This window comes from Phascolarctos cinereus, unplaced genomic scaffold (genome assembly GCF_003287225.1).
Source record: "Phascolarctos cinereus isolate Bilbo 61053 unplaced genomic scaffold, phaCin_HiC Scaffold_3;HRSCAF=262, whole genome shotgun sequence".
NCBI classification, from domain to species: domain Eukaryota; kingdom Metazoa; phylum Chordata; class Mammalia; order Diprotodontia; family Phascolarctidae; genus Phascolarctos; species Phascolarctos cinereus.
The window spans coordinates 10,916,628-10,940,175 of NW_027555736.1; the positions used below are offsets into that span (position 1 = coordinate 10,916,628).

Below are 23,548 nucleotides of genomic sequence, written 5' to 3' on the forward strand. Positions count from 1 at the left end.
CTGATTCCTCTTCTAGACGACTGCTCTTCTAGTTCCTGAAGACACTGACCAGGACCCCCTGAGCCATCGCAGCCCCATTCCTTTAATCAAGAAGATCTTCTGCCAGGAGGGGAAGATGTTATTTATCATCATTTTACTTTACAGAAGAGGCACAAAGAGAGGTAAAATGACCTGCCCAGGGTCACACAGCTAGCAAGTATCTGCAGCAGGACTTGAACCCAGGTCCTCTGACCTCCAGAGCCAGGGCTCTCTCCACTGCACCAAACTGCCTCCTGCCTGAGGTTATCAGACTGCACTTTCCCCAGGCTGGTATGGAACGCTCCAGCCCCAGCATGAGCTCACAGAAGGAAAGACGTCCGATCACAAAACGTGAACGGGGTGGAAGAAGCGCCAGACGACCCTTCTTTTCCGTCATCCCCTGACCACTGCCTGAGCAGCGATCACTGCTCCTGCCTTCTGTTCACGCACTCACTCACTCATTCATCCACCAAGCTCTCGATCCCCACTCTGCATAAAAGCGCCCTCTCTCTCCTCTGACTCTCCCAAACCACATCCTAGACCCAAATCACCAACATCTGTGCTTCCAAACTGTCGCCCCCATAGAATTTGAGCTGCTCAAGAGCAGGGAGCTTTCACTTTTGTCTTCCTTAACCCAGTCCTGGCACACACTAAGTAAAGACCATCCATCGACTGACTGACTGAATAAGGAGATCTTTGGGCTTTTCCTCCAGCACACCTTTTCTAACCACAATACAATACCTTTTAACTAAAAAGAACAATGTGTCAAAAGAATAAGACTGGAGTCAACCACAATCCATCAGTTTCCTTCTTTGTAAAATGAGGGGTCTGACCGAGCTACTTACACTCTTTCCCATAAAATGAGGGAGTTGGGTCACATGGCCTTTGAGACCCCTTCTAGCTATGGACTGACCCTAAGTTATTTCCAACCCGGGGGCTGCAGCCCTCTTGGGGTTTGAGGAGTTGGGGGGAGGGGGCAGAGGCCTTGCAAGGGATCCATTATCATTTGGGTCTTTACTTAGCTCTACCAGAACATGGCAACATGACTCAGTATAATAAATCAGCAAACATATCTTCTCTTGACTGAATAATTAACATGTCACCCACATATACATTTTACTCTTTTTTAAGTGTTTGCAGATGCTGTTGGGCTTGAGACTCATTTCAAGGAGTTGCTGAATTCGTAGTCACTTCTGGTCTCCATGGATTTTCTCAATCAACAGATGGGAATAGTCAGCTACCATCACCTAGGCCAGGGAGTCTTAACTTGCGGCCCACAGATCCACAAGGAGTTCATGAATAGATTTCACAGGGTATGTGAACTTATTTTTAAAAAATATTTTATAGCACTATTTCAATATAAATGTATTTCCTTTGTAATCCTATGCATTTTATCCTATTCATTAAAAAACATAATTCTAAGAAGAGGTCCCGAGGGTTGACCAGACCACCGCCCAAGGGGTCTCTGACACAAACAAAGCTGAAGACCCATGATGGAAGAGGGCTGGGCATTTTTTTTTTGTCATCTCTAATGGATCCTCACCCTCGAAGAGCGAAGGCCATTGGCCTGGGGTGATGGGAGCTCTTTTCTCAGCTCTGATCCACTCTGTGGTTCTGTGTCTCTATGGCCAAATGTGGCAGTGATTTCCCCTAACATCCGGCTCCCATTAGTACCTCTCTACTTGCCACCGCTAAATGCACTTATCCCATTGTTAGCATTTACCACAAATACTTTAATGGACCCAACGTGTGTCTTTAACATTGTCAGTCTTGTCTGCCTTGGGCTATCAGCATGGAGAGACAGAAAAGGCTAGTTCATGGTACTTAGCATCCCCAAAATGGCGTCTCATTTTGACAGGGATTTCTGTCAGCTCAGATCCTGTTTGCGAACTGCTTAAAATTCAAAGCAAATGAAGTGGTGGTGAAGACCAAGCACACAAGGCTGTGACATGCAAGTGACTTGTCCAGGGTCACACAGTTAGTGTCTGAGGCCCAATCTGAACTCAGGTCTTACCAAGTCCAGGTCCAGTGCTCTAACCATTGCACCACCAGCAGCCTCTGTATGGAAACATCATAACTGCCTGAAGAAAGCTTTTCTATTGAAAGAGAAGAGAGTCATTGCTAGACCCAGTGGACATCAGTTACAAGCTGCCATGATTCCAGGACTAAGGGACAGAATCAGGATTAGTGCACAGATTGCCTGACTTGGGATGATCTTCTCACACTTTTCTCTCTCCACACTCCCAGAGTTAGAAGTCTAAACCCATCTGCTCCATTTATGGGACACTTGCTATTCCTCAAACGTGACACTTCATTTCTAGACTCCATGACTTTGCCATGGCTGTCCACCACGCCTGGGGTGTTCTTCCTCCCCCTGGCTTCCGTCCAGCCTCAGCTCAAATCCCACCTCCCCAGCACAAAGTCTTTCCCAGTCCTCCACTGCTGCCAGTGCTTTCCCTCAGAGGTGACTTTCCTTTTACACTACGTGTATCCCACATGTATCTAGTTAGTTGCATATTAAACCCCACATTAGATTGGAAACTCCTTGAGGACAAGAACCATGTTTTTGCCTTTCTTTGTATCCCCAGCATTTAGCTCAGTCCCTGACACACAGAATGTGCTTAATAAAACAATGCTTGTTAACTGACCGAACTGATGAGTTTTCTTTCTCATTTGTGCAGGCAAGAGTAGCTACAGAGAGGATGTTGCTAGGCAACACCAGAGAAGAGGCTAGAGGTTTTCCTGAAAGCATCAAGGAAAATCCCAGGTAAGTGGGGAGTGATAACAGTCAGAGTTCCATCAGGACAGCAGAGGAATTCTACCAGCATTTTAGGGACTTGAATTTCTTTAATTCGTGTTCCTCATTTTATTTCTTTGGATCCACATATGAAATATTTATGAGACTATATGCTAAAAGATCACTCTGGGATACTTTAACTAGGCTGGTTTACTACAAAGATGTTCTACCATCAACCTGGTGGCAGGAAACTGAATGACAGCATACAAAAGGAACTCAGCATGTTTCACAAATTTAACTTTTTTATATGAGAGCAAAGGTCATTATGACAAATTGAGCTGCCCCCGATTTTTTTTTCTCTTACAATTGTAGCAAATGCAGTGCAGGTCTGGAGAGTGGTGTTTAAGAGAAGGGCCTCTGGACTCCTTGGTCTTATACTACAGCCACACTAATCTTCCTAAAACAGTTAGTCACCTACTCAAGAACTTAGAGTAGCTCCCTACTGTCTACCATCATGAAGTCTAAACTCATCTGCTTAATGTTTGAAGATCTTCACAGTCATAGGATCATGGGAAAGGTCCTTGAAGAGCATCTGGTCTAACCTCTTTATTCTACAAATAAGAGGGAAACTGAGGCACAAAGCGGTCATAGGGTCATAATTTTAGAGCTAGACAGGAACTTAAAAGCCATTGAGTCCAACCCTCTTCTTTAATTTTTAATTTAATTTAAGGAGGAAACTGAGGCACAGAGAAGTTAAAATTAGGCAGTTGGGTGGCACAGTGGATAGACAGCTGGACCTGGAGTCAGGAAGATCTGAATTTAAATCCAGCCTCAGACACTCACTAGCTGTGTGACCCTGGGCAAATCTCTTAACCTCAGTTTCCTCATATAAAATTGGGATAATAGTACCTACTTTCCAGAATTGTTTTGAGGATCAAATAAGAGGATATTTGTAAAGCACTTACTTAGAACTGTGCCTGGCACATAGTAAGTGCTTAATAAATGCTTGCTTCTTTCCTAAGATGACTTGCTCAAGGTCACACGGATATACTGTACAGCTGCACAGTGGTGTTTAGGCCCTGGATCACTGGATTCCAAATCTCCCTCCCACCTGCCCCTTTCCAGCACATAAACCCTCTCCCAGGCAAACAGGCCCTTCCCAGCTCTTACTCACTCCCTTGGGCCCTTCCTTAAGCACTTCACTGTCTCCACTTGGATACCCTCTCTCCTTCTTGGCTTGTCAAAATCCCCTTCTCACACTGACGGCCTCTTCCTCCAAAATGTCCTCCCTGACGATGCTGGTCTACACAACTCTCTCTGGTCTGAGCTGAGAATTTAATTATTCTCTAACTGCTCCAAGAGGTTCATTCTACTATTTAAAAACTCCAAATGCTGGTAGGGCTACAGGGAAGCATGTACCCTACGGCATATTGGTGGGATCAGAGACAACAATTCTGGAAAAAGTATGCAGTAAGAGTTAGAAACTTGAGTGTACCTTTATGTCACTACTAGGGCTTTATCCTGAAAATATTATAAAAAGGGGGGGAAAAGGGCCTGTCTGTACCAAAGCAAAACACAGTCCCCAAGAAAAGGAAACAACCCATATGTCTAGAGTGGCTGAATAAATTATGGTGTATTAATGGAATGCCATGAAATATTACAATGTTGTAAAGAATGATAAATATAAAGCCCATGAGAAAATATGGAAAGAATTATGTGACGTGAAGTTGGCATAAACCTGAGTGAATCTGCTCTGACTTCAGGATGGGGACAGATGCAGAATCAACATTGATCTGTCTAGCTGTTATTTTAAAAGTCAGTCGGTTCTATCCTGTTAAATAGATTTCATCCTCCTGGACAGAAAGCAAATACCTCTGTTTGGCATTCAAAGCCCTTTACAACATGGCTCCAGCCTGCCACTGTAGCCGGATTTCACCTTCTCTCCCTCACTCACCACACCTTCCAGCCAAGCCAGCCTCCCGGACATCATATTCCACTTCTCCTTCATGCCTCTGACCAGCCAGCCCTCCCCCAGGCTGGTAATGTTCTTTCCCGGGCACACAGTAAGTGTACGATAAATGCCTGTTGAATTTAATTAAACTCAAGATTGTCTATAACTTTTCACTTCTTATTCTGTATATTTATTTGAGGCAATCTGTTTTTGTTGATGTTTATACTAAGCTTATAATAATTGTTGTGAAATTTAAGTTAATTTGATTTTCCTGAAGGATTGAGGTTGGAAGCCCAGAATCCATCTCTAAGATGAATCTTCCTGACTAGTTGGGTGTGTAAAAGACATCGAAGGCCATCCACAGCACATGCACTAATAGAAGGAGAAGAAGAAGGAGGAGGAGGAGGAGGAGGAGGGGGAGGAGGAGGAAGAGGAGGAGGGGGAGGAGAAGAAGAAGAAGAAGAAGAAGAAGAAGAAGAAGAAGAAGAAGAAGAAGAAGAAGAAGAAGAAGAAGAAGAAGAAGAGGAAGAAGAAGAATGGGCAAGTACTGGTCTCCTGGTTTACAGATGGGGAAACTGAGGCTTAGAGCAGCATTATCTGACTAGAAAATGCCATCTCGGGGAACCAGGTTTCTGCTGAGCCCAGGCCTCTTCCTAGCATCTTTCTGGGGCTTCAAGTGAAATCCAACATCTCATGCTCTTGATCCTCAAACTATCGTGAAGGCTGAGACAGTTCATTCAAAGGCTCCTCGCTAATTCTCTAAGCAGGTGTGGTGCACCTCTAGGCCCCTTCTCTGTGCTAATGTCATTCCTGTTGATCAGCCAAGCAAGCACCCTCAAACCCAGCACTTCCCAATGCCCCCAGAGTTTTGGGGGGAGCTATGGGAAGGGATGGGTGAGGAGCCAACTCTGTTTTCACAACACAAACTCAAACACGCAAACGGATTCATTGCCATGGACCTCCATTATGGGTTGACCTTCCCAAACAACTATTGCTGACCTTGACAAAGGGCTGGGCTATTTTCTGTCTGGAGGAAAGTCCCACTTTCTCTGAAGGAGCTTTCAAAGCCTGGTGTGAATAGGTCTGTTGAGCGCCCCTAAGAACACACGATCTGTGTGTGTTTGAGTGTGCATGTGTGTGAGTTTGTGTTCGGGGAGGAGGGAAATATGAAGAAGCTAGTGCTGGCCATCAGTGAGTCAACCCTGACCTGGCAGCAGCTGTCCTGCAAGCCCCAGCTTCAGCCAATCAACACCCAAGCTGGGGCACATCTGGACGTTGAGAAGCTGAGTTTGGAGCCCGATGACGCGGGCTTGCGCCCCAGCCCTGCCTTTACCATCCAGGTAACTTTAGGTAAATCACAACTTTTCTGCCCATTCCTCCATCTCCCGTCTAGGGTCACTGTGAGGATGAGATAGGGTCATATACGCTAAACACTGAATGAGCGATAAAGTGGCATGGTACAAAGGTCATCTTTTACCATTACAGTGAAATCTCACTATTTTGAGCTCAAGTGGCAGACAATCTAAATTATGAAGTTAAGAAAGGAAACTTTTTAATACATTCAATCCATTTCAGCAGCACTGCATTAAATATGTGCCTCGTGCAGGGCACTAAGCTATGTACTAGGGGTACAAGGAAGTAAAGCCAACATCCTCTATTGAAGGAAGCAACATGCCCCCAGAGAAATAATGCAAATCAAACCACACACTTCCCCTGAGGAAATGAGGCTAGGGCAGCTGAGTGGCACAGCAGATAGATTACCGGGCCTGGAGTCAGGAAGACTGAGTTCAAATTTGGCCTCAGACACTTCCTAGCTGGGTGACCCTTGGCAAGTCACTTAAGCCAGTTTGCCTCAGTTTCCTCATCTGTAAAAGGAGCTGGAGAAGGAAATGGCAAACCGCTCCAGTATCTCTGTCAAGAAAACCCCAAATGGGGCCACGAAGAGTCAGACACGGCTGGAATGACCAAGCAGCAACAAGTTTTGAGCAGGGAGATGAGGAAAGGCTTTGAGTCAGGCCTTGGAGGAGGCGAGTGAGGGGACAAAGCCAGCCTGGCACGGGAAGCAGGCCGGGCAAAGGCACTGAGGGGGTACTGGAAGCAGGGAGTGAGGCTGAAGGGGAGTGGTCAGGGCAGCGTTACAGGAACAACGATTCAGCGGTGAGGGCAAGAGCCGATCGGCAAGAGGACAGGCTCGGATAGGCAGGGAGCCCGAGGGAGGGGCTGCTGTAATCACCCCGAAGAAAGGGTGGGTGGGAGAGAAAGGGGCAGATGTGACCAATGGCGTGGAGGCAGAATCAACAAGGCTTGGCACCTGACTCAACGTGGCAGAGGGAAGAGCCAACGGGACGCCAAGTTTGTAACCCACAGCGACTGGCAGGTGAGTGATGCTCTCCACAGAAACGGGCGAGTCAGGAGGAACAGCGAGGCCGGGGAGAAAGAAGAGTTTTGTTTCAGAAATCTCGTATTTAGATACTGACGGGCCATCCAGCCGGAATGTCCAAAACGCAGCTGGCGCTCAGGAGGGAGACCAGGGCTTGCCACGCTGACTAGGGAGTCACCGGCACCAGCGGAAGTGAGAAAGTATGGTGATAAAAGGTGGCGGTCTAGGATAGAACGTGGAGAGACGTCCATACGCGGAGGGCAGGCAACTGATGATATTCCAGCAGAGGTAGCTGAGAAGAAGTGTTCAAAAAGACAGGAAGAGAACTGGGAGAAAGCAGCCATGGAAACTCAGGTGGGAGAGAGAATCCAGGAGGAAGGGATGGTCTTTGGTGCCCAATGCACCAAAGGCATACCTAGTTAACTTGAACTGAACTGTCCCATATTTCTCCTACCCTTCAGTGCCATGTATCTAGAAAGGATTATTACCACCTATGGCCTCCTGGCCTCACCACCAGCTTCCTCCTCAATCCCCCAGCATCTGGCTTTAGTCTCCAATGTCTGGAATGCACTCTCTCCTCTCATGCTTCTAGGCAATCTAGACACCTCTGGGAGGGATGGGACCACTCAGGCCAGCTTGTCCAAGGAAGACAATGAGGACCAGGGAGACAAAGTCACAGAGAGCCCAGGGGCGTGGACCCAGATCCCACACTCTTGTCACTACCCTTTGCTGCCTCCTCATGGTGGAGGACATCTGGATAAATTCTAGACGATTTGGATTTTGTTCATTCTTTAAAAGTTGGGCTTGGGGGGCAGCTAGGTGGTACAGTGAATAGAGCACCGGCCCTGAAGTCAGGAGGACCTGAGTTCAAATCCACCCTCAGACTAAACATTTGACACTTACTAGCTGTGTGACCCTGGGCAAGTTACTTAACCCCAATTTACTTAAAAAAAAAAAAGGTTGGGTTTGGTATTTTCCAGTCACTCCCAGTGTCTGACTCATGAGGTGAAACAAATGGGCTAATCTGGTTTCCCGGCTAGATCTTTCCAGCTACTGCTCTTGGCCCATCACACTCAGGTTCTCCCTTGGACTGGTACCTTGGGCTCCAATCCTGGGGCCCTGGTTCTTCTGGGTGAACTTTCACCTTATTGTGCTCAGAACCAGGGTTCTAAGCCACTTCCCAGCCAATTTCACACCAGCTTCTCCCCTGTTCCTCCTTCTTGTCTCCTTCATGGGCTGGCAGAGCCTGTCCTGTCTGCTTGATTGATATCATTAGTGCTTAGCATTCTGCCTGGCACAGAATAAGCACTTAATAAATGCTGGTTCTATCTACTGCACCCCCCTCTCTCCTCTCTTATTCTGTTCTGTCTGTCTCTCCCCTCTCTGTCCCTCTCTCTTTCCCATCCTCCTTCCCTCTTTCATTTTCTCTCTTCCCTTCTTTCTTATGTTCTCTGCCTGTCTTCCTTTCTGTCTGTTTCTGTCTCTCTCTTTCTCTCTCCCCTCAGTCTCCTCTCCTTTTCTTTCTCCCTCCTCCTCATTCTTTCTCCTCTTTCTCTTTCTCCCCTCCCTCTGTCCCCTCATTCTCTCCCTATTTTTCTCTCTCTTTCTTATTCTGTTCTGTCTCTGTCTGTCTCTCCTCTCTGTCTCCTTCTACGTCTCTCTCACCTAGAAATCAGGGACAACTTTGTAAATCAGAGCTGACTCATCACTACAGTTAAACTTTCATAGGGATGACACCTTTAAATCTCTCCGGACTCAAGAGAAGATGCTGGCTTGGCACCTTCTTGGTCAGGAGACATGAAGACCTCTCTTTTTCCACCTTTTCCTGCTCCCTGCCTACCCAAGAGCTGCTTCCTGAGAGAGAGCTGGGGATACTTTCCACAAATGTCTGCCAACACTTAGTTGATTCTATATTTTTTTTCCTAGGCAGACTCAAATCCTCTCACTTTGATTTAGGGGATGCTTAAAAAGAAAATGAGAATGTTAAATGAATGAAGTTTATGTGTAAAGAAAATGAAATCCTGTTCTCCTGATTTCTGAGGTAGATTAAAGTAAAAAAAAAAGCGAGTCAGTAGTATGTGTGTGTATAAAGATTTATCTCACATTCACACACACACACATACATATATTTCCCCCCCAAGAATACGGGGTTGGAGGGTGAGGGGGAGTGACCCTTTCCCTGGAAGCATCTGGCCTTGAAGTCTAAGTCAAACAACTCCAGTGAGCTGTGAGGCAGCTTCAGAAGGCTGATTCCTGAAAGTTACTGCTGGCAAAATATGGGGTTTAAAGGTTTGGAATAATGACCTCATTGAAAATGAAGAAGCCGAGCAGTACCTGCAAGGAGGCTATCAAACTGGAGGGGAGCGCAGCAGAGCCCCTCGACGTGTGAATCCAGACCCGACATTCCAAAGTACAAGAGTGGAACAAAATGTCACGATTCACACCATTAAACTGTGTAATGAGGAATTAGAGAGTCCCAGTATTCCCAGCAATGTGGGTAAAGGAAACATGTTTGTTAGAAGCTGTACAGGGAGACCACTCTGATTTTATTAACCAAGATGGAAGGAATCTGAGAGTGGGAATTATGGGATCCGATCTCCAATTAGCAATTAAAGCTGGAGAGGGGTAAAGGCTCGGGCAATGGTGGCTTTACCGCTGATTCTTATAAAATGTTCTCACATAAATTAGCAGGGCCCATCGGCTCCCCATTTGCCGTTCTCTTGATGGAAGGGGGACGCGCTGAGTCTGGCGCTCTTGTCCAAGGGCCTGGGGCTTAGGCCTAACACTCGTTCTTTAATGAACCTGGGGTAGCTTATAAAAGCCAGGCTCCCATTCTAAGAGCAGCCTTTCTTCCCCGGGGGAGAAGCATGTTCCTGAAAGCGCAGCCCTGCTCCATACAACAGCTACGGCTTTTGTGTAGAGAGCAGATACAGAATCACAGACCTCCAATTCATGGCCCAAGCAGCATAAACATCCTATTGATCCAGCCCGGAGTGCTGCGGGCTTTCAGCCCGAGGCGCTTTGTACACCTTGTGGATGAAAAGGTGCTCTACAGAACGTGCATTCTATTTGGCTGGCCGTCTGGGCCAGGCAAACACCGGGATGCTTCATCAAACGGCCTGACACTCTCCCGGACAGAAAGTCCCAGGGTCTGTGCACAGGCTTCTCAACGCTGTGAACAATGTTTAGAGGTCGGTCTTTTTGCAAAGAAATGAAAAGGCACCAGTGAGAGCGCAGCCCCTTGAAGGCCACGCTGCTTTCTATCCAACGGTAATGATGGGTGCACCATGAAATCACTTACTGGGCCTCATTAAATGCATTGCTGGAGAAAAAGCCTTGATTTATGAAAGCTGTGCCATGATTATAAATAGGCTACCCTTTGCTGGTAACACAGCTGGTCGAGAAAATCCACGTTTTGTTGTTCACAACTTTTGTCTTCCTCCTCCATCCATGATGGCGAAACCCACTGCAGGGATTTGATCGGTGGGCTCTGTTAGGCTGCTGCTGAGATAACCTCAGAGAAGAGGGGTGCTGGGGCTCCCATGGGCAGACCTTCATGAGGGGGAGGGCGAGCCTTCCTCTGGGATGACACCTCCAGCCATCAGCAGGGGGGCAGCAGACAGCCCAGAATTCCCTGACAGTAAGCAGAGGGCCAGAGTTTTCATATCCCCCTCTCTCTCTCTCTGTCTCTCTGTCTTGTGGGTGTGTATATCTCTGTGTCTCTGTGTCTCTGTGTGTATGTCTCTCTGTCTCCTGTATATGTGTGTCTTTGTCTCTCTCCCCCTTAAGAGAAAATCTCCATTTTGAGGGACATCTAATGAGGGCAATATTTCAGGTCCACTTGAGGGGAGATTTAGTATTCTCCTTCATGAGGCTAAAGGGAGTCTGGCCATCAGCTGAGGCCACAGCGAATGCCTAGCTGTGGGCACAGCTTGGTGCTGGGATTCATAGGGTGACCTAATCTCCAACAAATACTTGCACGCTTGGGTAATGTTTTCTCAACAGATCTTTAGCTCCCTGCACAGAGCACACATTGTACGTGTGATTGACTGGGTGGGGGGAGAGAGGGAGGGGAGGGGGAAGACCACTTTGCCTCCAAGCTGACACGGGAGCATGTGGGTGGCACGTCTGATTTATGGCAAAGTATTTAATAACATCAACAGGAGAAGCTGCCTAACCATGATGTTCTTGACAGCACGGAGGGAGTCTACATTGCTAGTGACAAATGTGAATCTATTAGTGCACATCTGCATGGAAGATAATGAGGGGGTCAAGCCAAGAAGCCAGGATGGCTGTAACGCCTCTTTCTGTGTGTCTTGTCTCTCCATCTTTCTATTTCTCTGTGTGTATCTCTCTCTCTCTTTTTCTCCCTGTATATTATCTCCCCATCCCCATGCACATACACACACACACACACACACACACACACACATACACACACATACACACCCACACCCACACCCACACCCATCTAAAGTTGAAGGAAGAATGGCTTGGCCATTCCACTGTCAAATTTAAACTTGCTCTTCTAAGCCAGGACTCAGTAGCTACCCTAATCTCAGAAGCACTGGGGCTCAGGCCTTCTTGACCAAAAGTTCAAGAACAGATTTTCAATGAAGGAATGCATGCGGTACCACCACTGTGGTCATCCGCTGGACAGCTCCTGACCTCAAAGAGCTTATACTCAGGAAACAAGACACAACAGCATCTCCCTGTTAGCTAAGAACTGAAGACATTTACTGCTGCTGCTTAATTGAGCACGCTAAGAAGAGAAGGCCCAGTGCTGGCTGCCATATTGTGGGACTGGTTCGTGGAGGAGGTGGAGGCTTGAAGCAGATGAGGGTGGGAAGGACACTAGCTTAGGCTAGCTAGGGAGTTGTAGGAAATAAGATTGAGGTGGTTTACAAAAGGATTTGAATGCCAGACACAGGAATTTAAATCTTATATACCATACTAAATACATGATTCGACAGAGAAGTGGGGCTTGAGAGCTAGCTTCAGAGGCAGAAAAACTGAACTCAAGACTTGCCTCTGACTCATCCTGGCTGTATGACCCTGAACAACTCTCCAGACCCTCAGATGCAGAGAAGGTGCCGCTGGCATCAGCGGAGGGAGCTGCTCATCTGGAAGGGCCTGGGGCCAGTTCCTCTCTCTGTGCCAAATATAGGGGACCTCAGGAGTTTGTAGAACGGGGGGCCACACGATCAAAGTATAATGGGAGGAGATTTGTCTAGAAAAAAGAAAGGCCAGTGGAGGGTCAGCTGAGAGGATGTGGGAGAGGAGGGTCCTGGAACAGGACAGTGCTACAGGAAAGGAAGAGATAAATTTAAAAACCAACAAAAGCACCATCACGACCAATTCTGAGAAAGGACTGAGAGGTCCAAGTGGCAGAAGGATTGTAGGAATCACGTAGGACTCATGACATCTTCGTCCAGTGCTTTAGGGTTTACAAAGAACTTTCCTCCCAACAATCCATTACCCCCATTTTATAGGTGAAGAAACTGAGGATCAGGGAGATTAATTGGCTTGCTCGGGGTCACTAGTACTCTTCAGAGGCAGGATTCAAACTCAGGTTTCCTGTCTCCAAGACCAATGTACTTTCTACTCTATCACACTAGTGAAGAGGACGGAACAGAAATGACTCAAAGGCTTCTGGCTGCAACAGAAATAGAGGCCACTGGAATAAGGTGCCCCCTGCCTGCTGAGAACTCAAACCCATCCCTCCCGGGGCTGGTAGCCCCATGAGCGGGGCGGGAATGCCAGGCTGCCTGGGCATTGAGGAGAGAGCCCTGAGTCATCACCCACATCAGAAGCCCTCGGGGCTCAATGCTGGCTCCCATGCCGGCAGGACAGTGCCCCCCACACGCCTGCGTGTCCTTCGGGGCTCAACATCCTAACCCGACAAGGCCCAGAAAAGCCTATGTGGCAGATCTCAGCTGCTCTCTGGTGATGCTCAGCTCTGTCTCTGCCTCTCCCTGGGGCTTAACAAAGACCAGGGAGGAACCGTGTTCTCTTCTTGGAAAAAAAACATGACGACAGCAGCAGCTCCTATTTATACAGTCCTTTACAATTCTTTGAGTCTAGCCCTGCAAGGGATTCTGAGCCTATTTAATTGTGTGATGGGCCAGCCTCATCCACCCCCTTGTCAACAGCCTTCTTCCCACAGAGAAGCTTCTCCTCCGGCTGCTAATCACTGCCCAGGAGGACCACCCTCCCTGAAGAACCCAAGCCATCCATGTTTACTTTTCTACCCACTCTGCTCCTGGCTCTGTGACTTCTCTACCCCACCCCCACCACCCCCTAGCTTTCCTGCTACCCTTATTGTGTTATCTCTTCCCATTAGAATGCAAGCTCCCTGAGGGCAGGGGCTGTCTTTTTTATTTTTTGCTTTTATTTGTGTTCCCAGGGTTTAGCACTGTGCTTGGCACATAGCAAATGCTTAATAAATGCCTTAATCTTCTACCTACCTACCCACCTGCCTGCCTGCCTGCCTGTCTGTCACTGATCTCTCTCCTCTGTTACCTGTTTTTGATATCTCTCTGTTATCAGCCTATCTCATCTATGCTATTGCTCTTTCTCTCCACCTGTTCTATCTCATCGATCTTTCAGTGATCTGTCTCTCCTCCATCTATCACCCATCTCAACCATCCGTCTATTTCTCTCTCTCTCCACCTTCTCCACAAGAACAGGTCGAGCTAATTTCAAGTTGACTCTACTTTTGCTTCATTCACCAGTGTAACAACCCAGTCAAAAGAAGACATATGGCCAGTGTGATGTGGTGAAGCCAGGCCAGCTCTTCAGAATCTCTGCTTCCTTTACTAAATACTCATTAATCAAACCAGTTCACCAACCAACATTTCTTAAGCACCTGTGGTAAGCTTGGCACTGGGGACACAAGCAAAATGAGTGAAACAACTGTTCCTCTCAAGGATGCACACACACCCACAGTGTCTATGTATGTGTGTGTCTGTATGTTTGCATGTGTGCAGACACTGGTGTCCCAAAAGACTGAGTGCGGTTTTAAGGGCAGCTCAGAGCTGCACTAAGACTTTTGGAACACCCCTTATAAACGCAGCCCTCATAAATACAGAGCGAATAAACTCACAGTAATTAAACAGAAGCTATTTTGGGAAGGAGGGAGGGCACTAGCAGTTGGGGGTAGGGGGCTCAGGAAAGGCTTCATATAGGAAGGGGCCTGTTAGTCCACTAACCATGACCTGCTCCAGAATTTTCCCAGAGCCCAAAGTCAAGCTCACTGGTCTGTAGTTTGCAGACTCTTCTCTTTCCCTTTTTGAAAATCCAGGTCGGCGTTTGCCCTTCTCCAGGCCTGTGGCGCCTCGTCTGGTCTGTCGGTGACCCAGCACTGCCATCCGCCAGGACTCTGGGAAGCTAAGAACACCAGTCATTCCGACCAGGGCCTGGACTTCACTGAGGGTGGCTGGGGGCTTGCCTACTTTCTCCTTACTCATCTTGGTTACTTCTGTTCTGTCCTTTCTAGTGTGAGGGTCATTCTTCTTGGCAGAGAAAACAGCCACAAAGCCAGTACCGAGCCTCTTCTCTCTCTGGTGTCAGCTTGTGAAAAGTGACTCGTCCCATCTCTCTGTCCCCTCGTGCATTCTATCACAGAATCTTGGGATTTGAGAAGGAGAAGGGACCTTACTTCTGCAGCCTTCCTAATCATGAGATCATAGTTATAAAACACTACACACAGTGGCTGGAGCCTAGAAGGTGCTTCATAAATGCTTGTTTTCTTCCTTCCTCCCAACTCCTACACCAAAGGGCTCCCTACCCTAAAACACCCAACGAGTGATCATTCTGCTGACCCACCACCCCTAAAAGGGAAAGAATTTATCTAAAAGCATCAGTGTTAAATCCCACGGAGCCAACAAACATTTATTAGACACCTACTATGTGCAAGGCCTCATCCCAGGTGCTGCACGTGCCTCCATTAGAATTCAGTCAACCCAATCAGCATTTCCTGAGTGCCTCGTAAACACTAGGCGGGCGCCGTCCCAAGCAGTGGGAGAGCAAAGCGTAGATACAAGTACCAGGCACGTTGAAGGAAAGATCAAAGTGACTGGAAATCTCGGGATCCAACGGTCGTGATACGTTCCTTGTGACTGACAACATCACACTGATGGCTGGAGCCAGAACACGTCGGCTTCCTCCTCCATGAGAACCATAGCTATCAGAGGAGGACAGCAGTGAGGGCCAGCAGAAAGAGAACTGGGTTTGGACACAGAGGATGGGAGTTCCCATCCTGGTTCTGTACCTTACTGTCTGGGAGACCTTGGGAACGTCCCTCCCTTCCCTGAAGAATGTGGGAGTTCTTTAAAGGGAATCAACCCATGCAGAGAGATGACGTGACAACTGCTTCTGCAGCCGAAGCTCAGGAAGAGCCCCCTCTGATCTTATGACCTGTGTGATCCGAGGCCTCAGTTTCCCCATCTGTAAAATGACCTTAAGATCCAGAAAGCAAAGTTCTATTGGTAGAAATCATATGAAAGAAGAGATACTTTTTAACTCTTTGCTTTGCTGGTATACTCCAAGGACCATGGGACTTTTTCCACAGACTTGTAGCTGAATCCTCCCTCAAGCGTTTTCTCTTCCATTAGAATGGGAGTGCCTATTTTATATCTATATTATTTCTAGAGCTTAGCACAGTGCCTGGCACATAGCAAGGACCTAATTCATTCTTTTTCATTCGTTCATTCATACTCCAAATCCATGATGGTCCACAGAGAAGAAAGTCAAGTGGTTTTCCCCCGGTTTTCCAGGTTATGACTAACCATGAAGCCAGCCTGTCTGCAGCTCTCCAGCGAACAGGCACTGCAGATGCAACATGAACCAGGCCTGAGATGCCCGGGGCCCGGGAGGGGATCAGGCTAGGAGCCCTTTCAGTGACACCAGGAGGTTTGCTACTGAAAACACCCCCACTGTTCAGATGGCTCTGAACAACTGAATCGGCCTCGCAGCGGACCCAGGGAGCCCGAGAGAGACGTGTGGTGGGCTTGTCAGCAGGCTGTGTCCAGTTACTAGCAAGGACCAACACTGTCTGAAATGGGGCAAGAGAAATAATTAAGGGCACATGTGACCCCAAAATGAAGTGGGCCAGTCAGAGCAAGAAGCCATGTTCTGATTGCTGCGGGGTTTTGTTTGTTTGTTTTTGTACTAGATCTGTGATTTCATTGGTCTAAGGAAATTCCAGTGTGGAAAGTCCTTTCACCAACGCAGGTTAGCACCTGCTCTCCATGAGAGCTATGTTGGTACTCCAAAATCCCAGACAGGGCCAGAAGACTGTCTCCAGCACACTGGATATCTCCTCTACAAAGGGGCCAATTTGGGCTTGGTGGAAGGAAACATTTCCCCATGGTGAGAGCTGTCCCAGTGTGGAGCCAGCTGCCTGAGGAATGGGAAGGCTCTCTCCCCATGCAGAGGTGCACTGCAGAGGGGATGCATGGTCAGCTGCAGCTTGGAGGCAGAGGCCCCCGAGGTCTCGTCATAAAAAGACAGAGATGAGAAAAACAACCCGGGATAGGCGGGATCGAGGAGCCAGGAGGGAGTGAGAAGGGAATCATTGATGGGTAGGAAGAAATCTGTGCATGCTCCCAGCGAGCTTGGTGGTTTCCAGGGGGCTTTCCTCAAACGCCTTGGCAGGGAAAGGACACCGGCCCTGGAGCCTGAGGACCCGGGTTCCAATTCTGTCTTTGACACTTCCTGCTGCTCTGCCCTCTCCCCACCTCAGTTTCCTCCACCCTAAAATGAGAGGCTCAGACTAGCAACCTCTGAGCTTCCTTCTGGATCAGAGATTCTGTAGTAGTACGAGTGCCATTTCCTCCACCTTAATAAAGGAGAAACTGAGGTTCAAAGGTTAAGTACCCTACTTGCCGGCTCCCAACTAGTAAGTTGAGATATGAATTTAGGTCTCTCAACTCCAGGTCCAAAAGTCTTTCCACTACCCTGTCCTCCTGCTTCTGGGAGGATGACCAGAGCTTCCCCCATTGTGTCCCCTACCAACAGCAGCTGTAATGATCCTGGGGTTATTCAGCCATGGTGGACCACAGAGGGTCCTCCCGTCAGAGATGTTCCCGTCCAAAGTGTCCAGTGTTTGGGCTCAAGGGAATCTCCGTTTTAGACCTGGAGGTTCTCAAAGGCATCATCTGACTTTCACTCAGGCATAAGGATGAACTACATGGGTTTCTAAAAGGCCTGACCAGCTGACCCCACCTCCAGCTCGCCACAGATACATGGCACCGTCTCCCCTCTGTCATTCCCATTAAACTGCAGATGAGGAGTCAGAGGGTTAAAAAGGACAAGGTTTTTCCATCAGCACAGAATATTTCCAGCAGTTCAGCATTTTAATTAAAAGGAGGGAGCCACTCAACTTTGTTGTTCCCAGGGGGAGGGTTTTTTTTTTAACTTATTTATGCCTTTGAAAGCAAGGATATTCCCCTGTAAATGAGATACAGTTGGAAACTCCTAAATCAGCCTGTCCTGATTAAGTCAGGGGAGGAGGGGCAGCAGCCAGAGAGGAGGCTCTCACTTGGACCTGGCTGTATCATGCATCTGCACCATCTGCGACACTCACACTGAGAATCCCATCAGGGAACCTAGAACTCTCCTGACAGTCCTCATTTAGCCTCTGTCGGAGTCCTCAAGGAATGGGGAACTCAGCACCTACCAAGGGTGCCTTCCCCTTTGGACAGCTCATGTTGGGATATCTCCTATCCAGCCATCCAGCCATTGGTCTCCGTAGTTTAACCCAGAGGTGTGACTTGATTAAAATGCGGTTGGGAAAATCAATGAAAATGCCATACAACAAAGACAGTGTTAATTTGTGGTTTTCTAAGTCAATGGGCCACCAGTCTAGATCCATTTCTATTTGAATCAGACACCATGGGTGGAAGCCGTTGGTCTCAACTCTGACCTCCACAGCCAGGAGGAGACTTGGAAACTGACAGTTTTCTTCATCTTCATCACAGCAGATATCTACAGACTTCGAGGTGCCTGCTTTCCCTCTTTCCTTAATGACCTTAGCCCCCAGTTTGGTCTTCTACACCCTGGTCCCTACCATCCCAGGTTTACAGGATCACAGGGAGCTTAGAGGTCATAAAGTCCAACCCTCTTTCCCTACAGATGAGAAAACTGGGACCCAGACATGTAATATAACCTGCCACTCAGAAACACGGCCAAAGTATGGCCCTCATCACTCATGACTATTCTGTCTCCAAGGCCTCAGATTGAAATTTCCCCCTCCTGACTGTCTCAGCCCGTCTCCAGGGCTGGCCCACTTCTCTGCCCACCCTGGACTCCCTCGTTGCTATTCTGATAATGCTCATGGATCTCCCTGGACCCCCATCTCCATTATTCCTGCTCTGCTGGTCCTCCAGCCTGGGTCATCTTTCCACTTGTCTGGTCTTTCCTCCCAAGTGATGAGCCTCCTGAATGCAAGGGGCATGCCTTATCTGTCTTGGCAACAGACCAATAACTCCTGATTTACAAGGTGCCTTCTTCACAACATCTCTGAGGCAGGTACAAGAATTATCCTCAGTCCCATTTTACAGATGAAGAAACTGAGGCTCAGTGTTGATTCTGGGACTTGAATTCAAGGCCAGTGGTTCTCTCTACTATGGAAGACTGCCCCTAAGTCCTATGCAAGAGCCACGCTTTGGCAAGTGGTGGAAATCATAGGACCACAGGGCCATACAGTTAGGGCTAGAAGGAATGTCAGAGGCCAGTACAGATGAGGAAACAGGTCCAGAGCAGTTAGGTGGCTTTCCCAACGTCACACAGTTAGTGAATGGCAGAGCAAGGATGTGAACCCAGGACCCCTGTTCACTGCCTGGCAGGAGAGAGCTGACACTTGGGGAGGCTGTATGATCTTGGGACCCATTTTCCTCATCTGTTAAATGGGTGGGCTGGATGGTTGGACCCTTGATCCCCGCAGCTTACAGGAGGGAGCTGATACAGGGGATGAAGTGCCCTTGGGGGCAATGTCAAGTAAGGGGTTGGAGTCCCTGCCAACCACTGGGGTGGAGGGAGGTGCCCAGGAGGCCCTCTAGCAGGAGGGAGGGCAGTGGGGGCCAGGAAGGGAACAAAGCAGGGGAGGTAGGAGCCAAGCGGCCTTCTCCCACTCCTGCTCTGCTGGGTCACGTGCAAGTCTACACACGCCCTTAGTGGTCAAAGCTTCATTTGGACTCTCCCTTCAGCCAGTCTGCTTTTCATATGCCTGCTGTAGCTGAGGCAAAAAAGAGAAACAAAACCCTGAGTCACCTCGTCAGACTGCTCCCACCTCAAGTGATGAGCTTCCCCCATGTCCAGTGAGGCCCCACGTCCTCCTCTACCACGGGGGCTCTGATCAGGGCACATGCGCCGCGAGCGCGGCTGAGCCAAGCCCCGCGGGCACCGAGGGGAGGGCACCCCTGGGAGGCCCCAGGTCAGCCTCCTGCCAGGCGACACCCAGGCAGGGAAGCGAGAGCAGCAGGGAGATGCCCCACGGAAGCCAATGGGCCAACTCCCACGTACATGGGAGCACGCACACAGCCAGGTCCACTTCTCCCACTCAGTTTATACACACGTCTGGAACCATATGTCATAACACATTGACGATTCTATGTGGCAGCAAATATTGTGGTGGCAAGTGTCATCTGTTTGTCATTCTACCCCTCTCCTCCCTCTCTCTTTCCTCCCCTTCCTTCTTCTTTCTCTCTTCTCTCTTTCCCTCTCTCCTTTTCCCTTCTCCTCTCTTCCTCTTTCTCTCCTATCTCTCCCTTCTTCCCTCTTCCCCCTCTCCTCCTCTTTCTCTTCTCTTTCTCTCTCCTTTCTTCTCTTTCCCTATCTCTCTCATGCTCTCTCTTTTTCCCTTTCTCCTCTCTTGCTCTCATTCTCTCTCTTTTCTTTCTCTCTCTCTCTCTCTCCCTTTCCTCCCTCTCCCTCTTCTTTCTTCCTCTTTCTCCTGTCTCTTCTCTTTCCCTGTCTCTCTTTCTCCCTTTCTCCTCTCTTCCTCTCTCCTCTCTCTCCCTTCTTCCCTTTCTTCCCCCTTCTCTCCTCTTTCTCTTCCTTCTTCTCTTTCTCTCTCTTCTTTCTCTTTCCCTATCTCTCTCATGCTCTCTCTTTTTTTCCCTTTCTCCTCTCTTCCTCTCTCACACACACCCAAACATGCCTTCTACAATGATACAATGGAAAATACCACTGACAGATGTGTTCACAGGAAGCAGGGCTGGGTTTGAATGCTGCCAACTTGTGATTTCAGAGACATTCCGCGCCCCCAGTGTCGGAGCGTTGGAAGCCCTGGTGAGCTCCCCCTCGGCCCTTCCTTGCGCTGTAGCAGGGGAATGCGTGTTACAGTCTCATCCGGATCCCATGGCTGGCTGATGTAAACTCAGCTGTTGGGAACACAGGGGTTATTTCCTAGTTCATGGAATAAACAATGGTGGCCTCACATGGGCTTTGGGATTGACTGCGGCAGATTAGGAGTGTGGAAAACTTCATTTCACGCGGGCTGGCTGAGGCAGCTGAATGATGTCATAGCCCCAGCCCAGCCACTGCTGACCCCGGTGCTCTTGGCCTCCTCAATAAAGGAGGCGCTGAATTAGATCCGAGCTTCTTCACTTGGAGTCCAGGGATTTCAAGCTATTTTGCTAACTGTACTTCATTACACCTGGTTTCCTTTGTCATCTTATGTTTTTTCTTTTATGTGTTTAAAAACCATGATTCTGAGAAAGGCTTCACCAGGTGGGGGGGAGGGGTGACACAGAGAGGGGAAGAACCCCTCATCTGCAGGGATATATCCAGCAATAGTGTTCTATGAGTCTGTGGTCCCTGGATACATCATTTATTTCCTAGGTTCATAGATTTGGAGTTGGGAGGGACCTTTGAGTCTAATCTACTGACTGTATGATCTAGGGACTCATTTTCCTCATCTGTCAAATGGGTGGGTTGGATGGTTGGATCTCCAAGGATCTCTGCAGCTGCCATCCTCTGCTCCCTGCCCCCCCCCAAGTCCATCAAACACCAAGGAGTTCTTAGGCACCTACTGTGTGCAGGACACAGATACAAAAAGGAAACAGTTACATGCTTACTCCTGTCCTCTTGACTTGAGATGTTTTCAGTTTCATCAGAGGAAACAACACCTGTGTGTACAAGTAACATCAAAAGGATACAAAGTAAGTTCAAAGTGACCAGAGAAGCTTTGCTGGTACTAGAGAATGCTGGGGATTCTAAGAGGCAAGAATGAGGAAGGAGAGCACCCCAGGCAGGGGGAGCTGCCTGGGCAAATGTTCTGAGACAGGGAATGAAATGTCATATAAGACAGGCACAGGTGAGTCATTGTGGCCCGAGTGTAGGAGAAAGAGGAGTATGAAATACACTCAGAAAGGAAATTGTGAAGGGCTTTAAATATCGAACAACCAAGTCTGTAATCCATCCAAGAGGCAAGAGGGAGCCACTGGGATTATGGAGCAGGGGAGTGACATGGTTAGCCCAGTGCTTCCTTGGGTACATTTCATGGTCTGAGAACAGAGGGCAATGCCCCTCCCCCCATCTCTTCATAGGGGCGGGGGAGGAGGGTGTAGTGAACACTGTCCTAGGGAAGGCGCCTGTGGATTCCGAGGACAAGAATGTTTTGACCAGTTTTCCAGCTGCAGAGATTTTGCTTATTTTCAGGTTCATTTTAGAGAACTTCTGAGAAGGAAGTTACTGTTATTCAGTCTTTTCTGACTCATTATCACTTCCAGTTTAAAACCTGCTGCTCCAATGTCTTAGATTTCTTGCATAATAAAACCTTGCAGTGAAGCTTAGATCTAACCAAAGAAAGCCTGGTCTGATTCAGCGGGGGGCACTTAAGGGGAGAACAGACTGAAGAAATACAGTTTCATGATCGTCAACAGTGGACCAAGACTTTTCCAAGAAGAGACCCCATCCTGCCCGCTGGCTGGCAGACACCAGGTTCATTCACTCACTCATTCATTCTATTATTCATTCATTCATTCACCAATTCACTTTCTTTTTTCTTTTTCTTTTTTTTTTTTTTTTAGTGAGGCAATTGGGGTTAAGTGACTTGCCCAGGGCCACATAGCTAGTAAGTATCAAGTGTCTGAGGCTTCATTTGAACTCAGGTCCTCCTGACTCCAAGGACAGAGTTCTATCTACTGCGCCACTTAGCTGCCCCACCAATTCACTTTCAATCTGCCACATCCATTTACCGCCCGAGAGATGGTGGAACCTCCCCTAAATGGTTTGCTTTTTCATATCTTAACCTGGAAATCTTATTTAAACTTTTCATTTACAAACTCTTCCTTCTCAGTGGTACAAGGGCTTCTGCCCCCTGGGTCCCTGGGCTCTGACAGGCGAGCCACTGGGCCTTTGCTTCTGGGCCTTATCCATACTAGGCTGTAGTAAACATTCTACCTCTCCAGCATTCTAAGTCCCATTTCTGAGCTGTCCTCCCCCATTAGAAGGTAAGCCCCTTGAGGGCAGGGCTCATGCTTGCTAGGGAGGTCGATGGCTTGCTTCTGGGATGTGAAGGGCTGTCAGGGAGGAGAGGGATTGGACTGAGCCTGAGGGGGCAGAAGGAGGAGCATCTTGGGGGATGGAAGTTTCGTGGAGATAGATTGAGATTTGATATAAAGTAAAGCTTCCTAAGAATTAGAACTTTCTGAAAGTGATACCGAGAAACAAAAACAAAAGGTATCCTAGGATGTGCTGACTTGGCAAATACCAGATTTCCCCACAAGGAGACATCTTCCACAGGGGCTGGGGTCCACTTATGGGGGGCAAGAACCCCAACTCTAGACTCGGGCACCTAAGTTCAAACCTGCCTCTGATAACCAATAATAGCAATAGCTAACATTTCTATGGTGTCTAATGGCCCTGGGTGAAGCGCTTTACCGTTATTATCTCATTTCATTATCATCATCATCATCATAGCTAACATTTATAGGGGCAGTTAGATGGCACAGTGGAGAGAGCGCCAGGCCTGGAGTCAGGAACACCTGAGTTCAAATCTGACCTCAGACAACTTACTAGCCGTGTGACCCTGGGCAAGTCACTTCATCCTGTTTGCCTCAGTTTCCTCATCTGTAAAATGAGCTGGAGAAGGAAATGGCTAAACCACTCCAGTATCTTTGCCAAGAAAATCCCAAATTGGGTCACAAAGAGTCAGACATGACTGCAAAATGACTGAACAACAAACACGTACATAACGTATCAGGCTCTAGGCTAAATGCTTTTCAGCGATTATCTCACTGACCTTCACAACAACCCTGGGAGGCAAATGCTATTATTATCTTCCTTTGATGGATCAGGAAACCGAGGCAAACAGAAGTTAAATGACTTGCCCAGGGTCATATAGCTAGACAGTGTCTGAGGCCAGATTTGAATTCAGGTCTTGCTGACCCCAGGCCTGGTGCTCTGTCCCCTGCACCACAGTGGACCTTGCTCCCTGAGTGACCTGGGCCTTAGT

The 23,548-nt window shown here is 48.2% G+C and overlaps 1 protein-coding gene and 1 long non-coding RNA gene across 2 annotated transcripts in view; one reads left to right on the forward strand and one right to left on the reverse strand.

The window, feature by feature from the left end:
• The window catches only part of LHPP (phospholysine phosphohistidine inorganic pyrophosphate phosphatase), a 211,211-nt gene that overhangs the window by 48,576 nt on the left and 139,087 nt on the right, over positions 1-23,548 (reverse strand). The gene's annotated exons all lie outside the window — the stretch shown is intronic.
• LOC144456239 (uncharacterized) lies at positions 6,374-17,909 on the forward strand. Its single transcript, XR_013485136.1, has 2 exons — positions 6,374-13,959; positions 14,390-17,909. It is a non-coding gene; the product is annotated as an uncharacterized LOC144456239 (long non-coding RNA).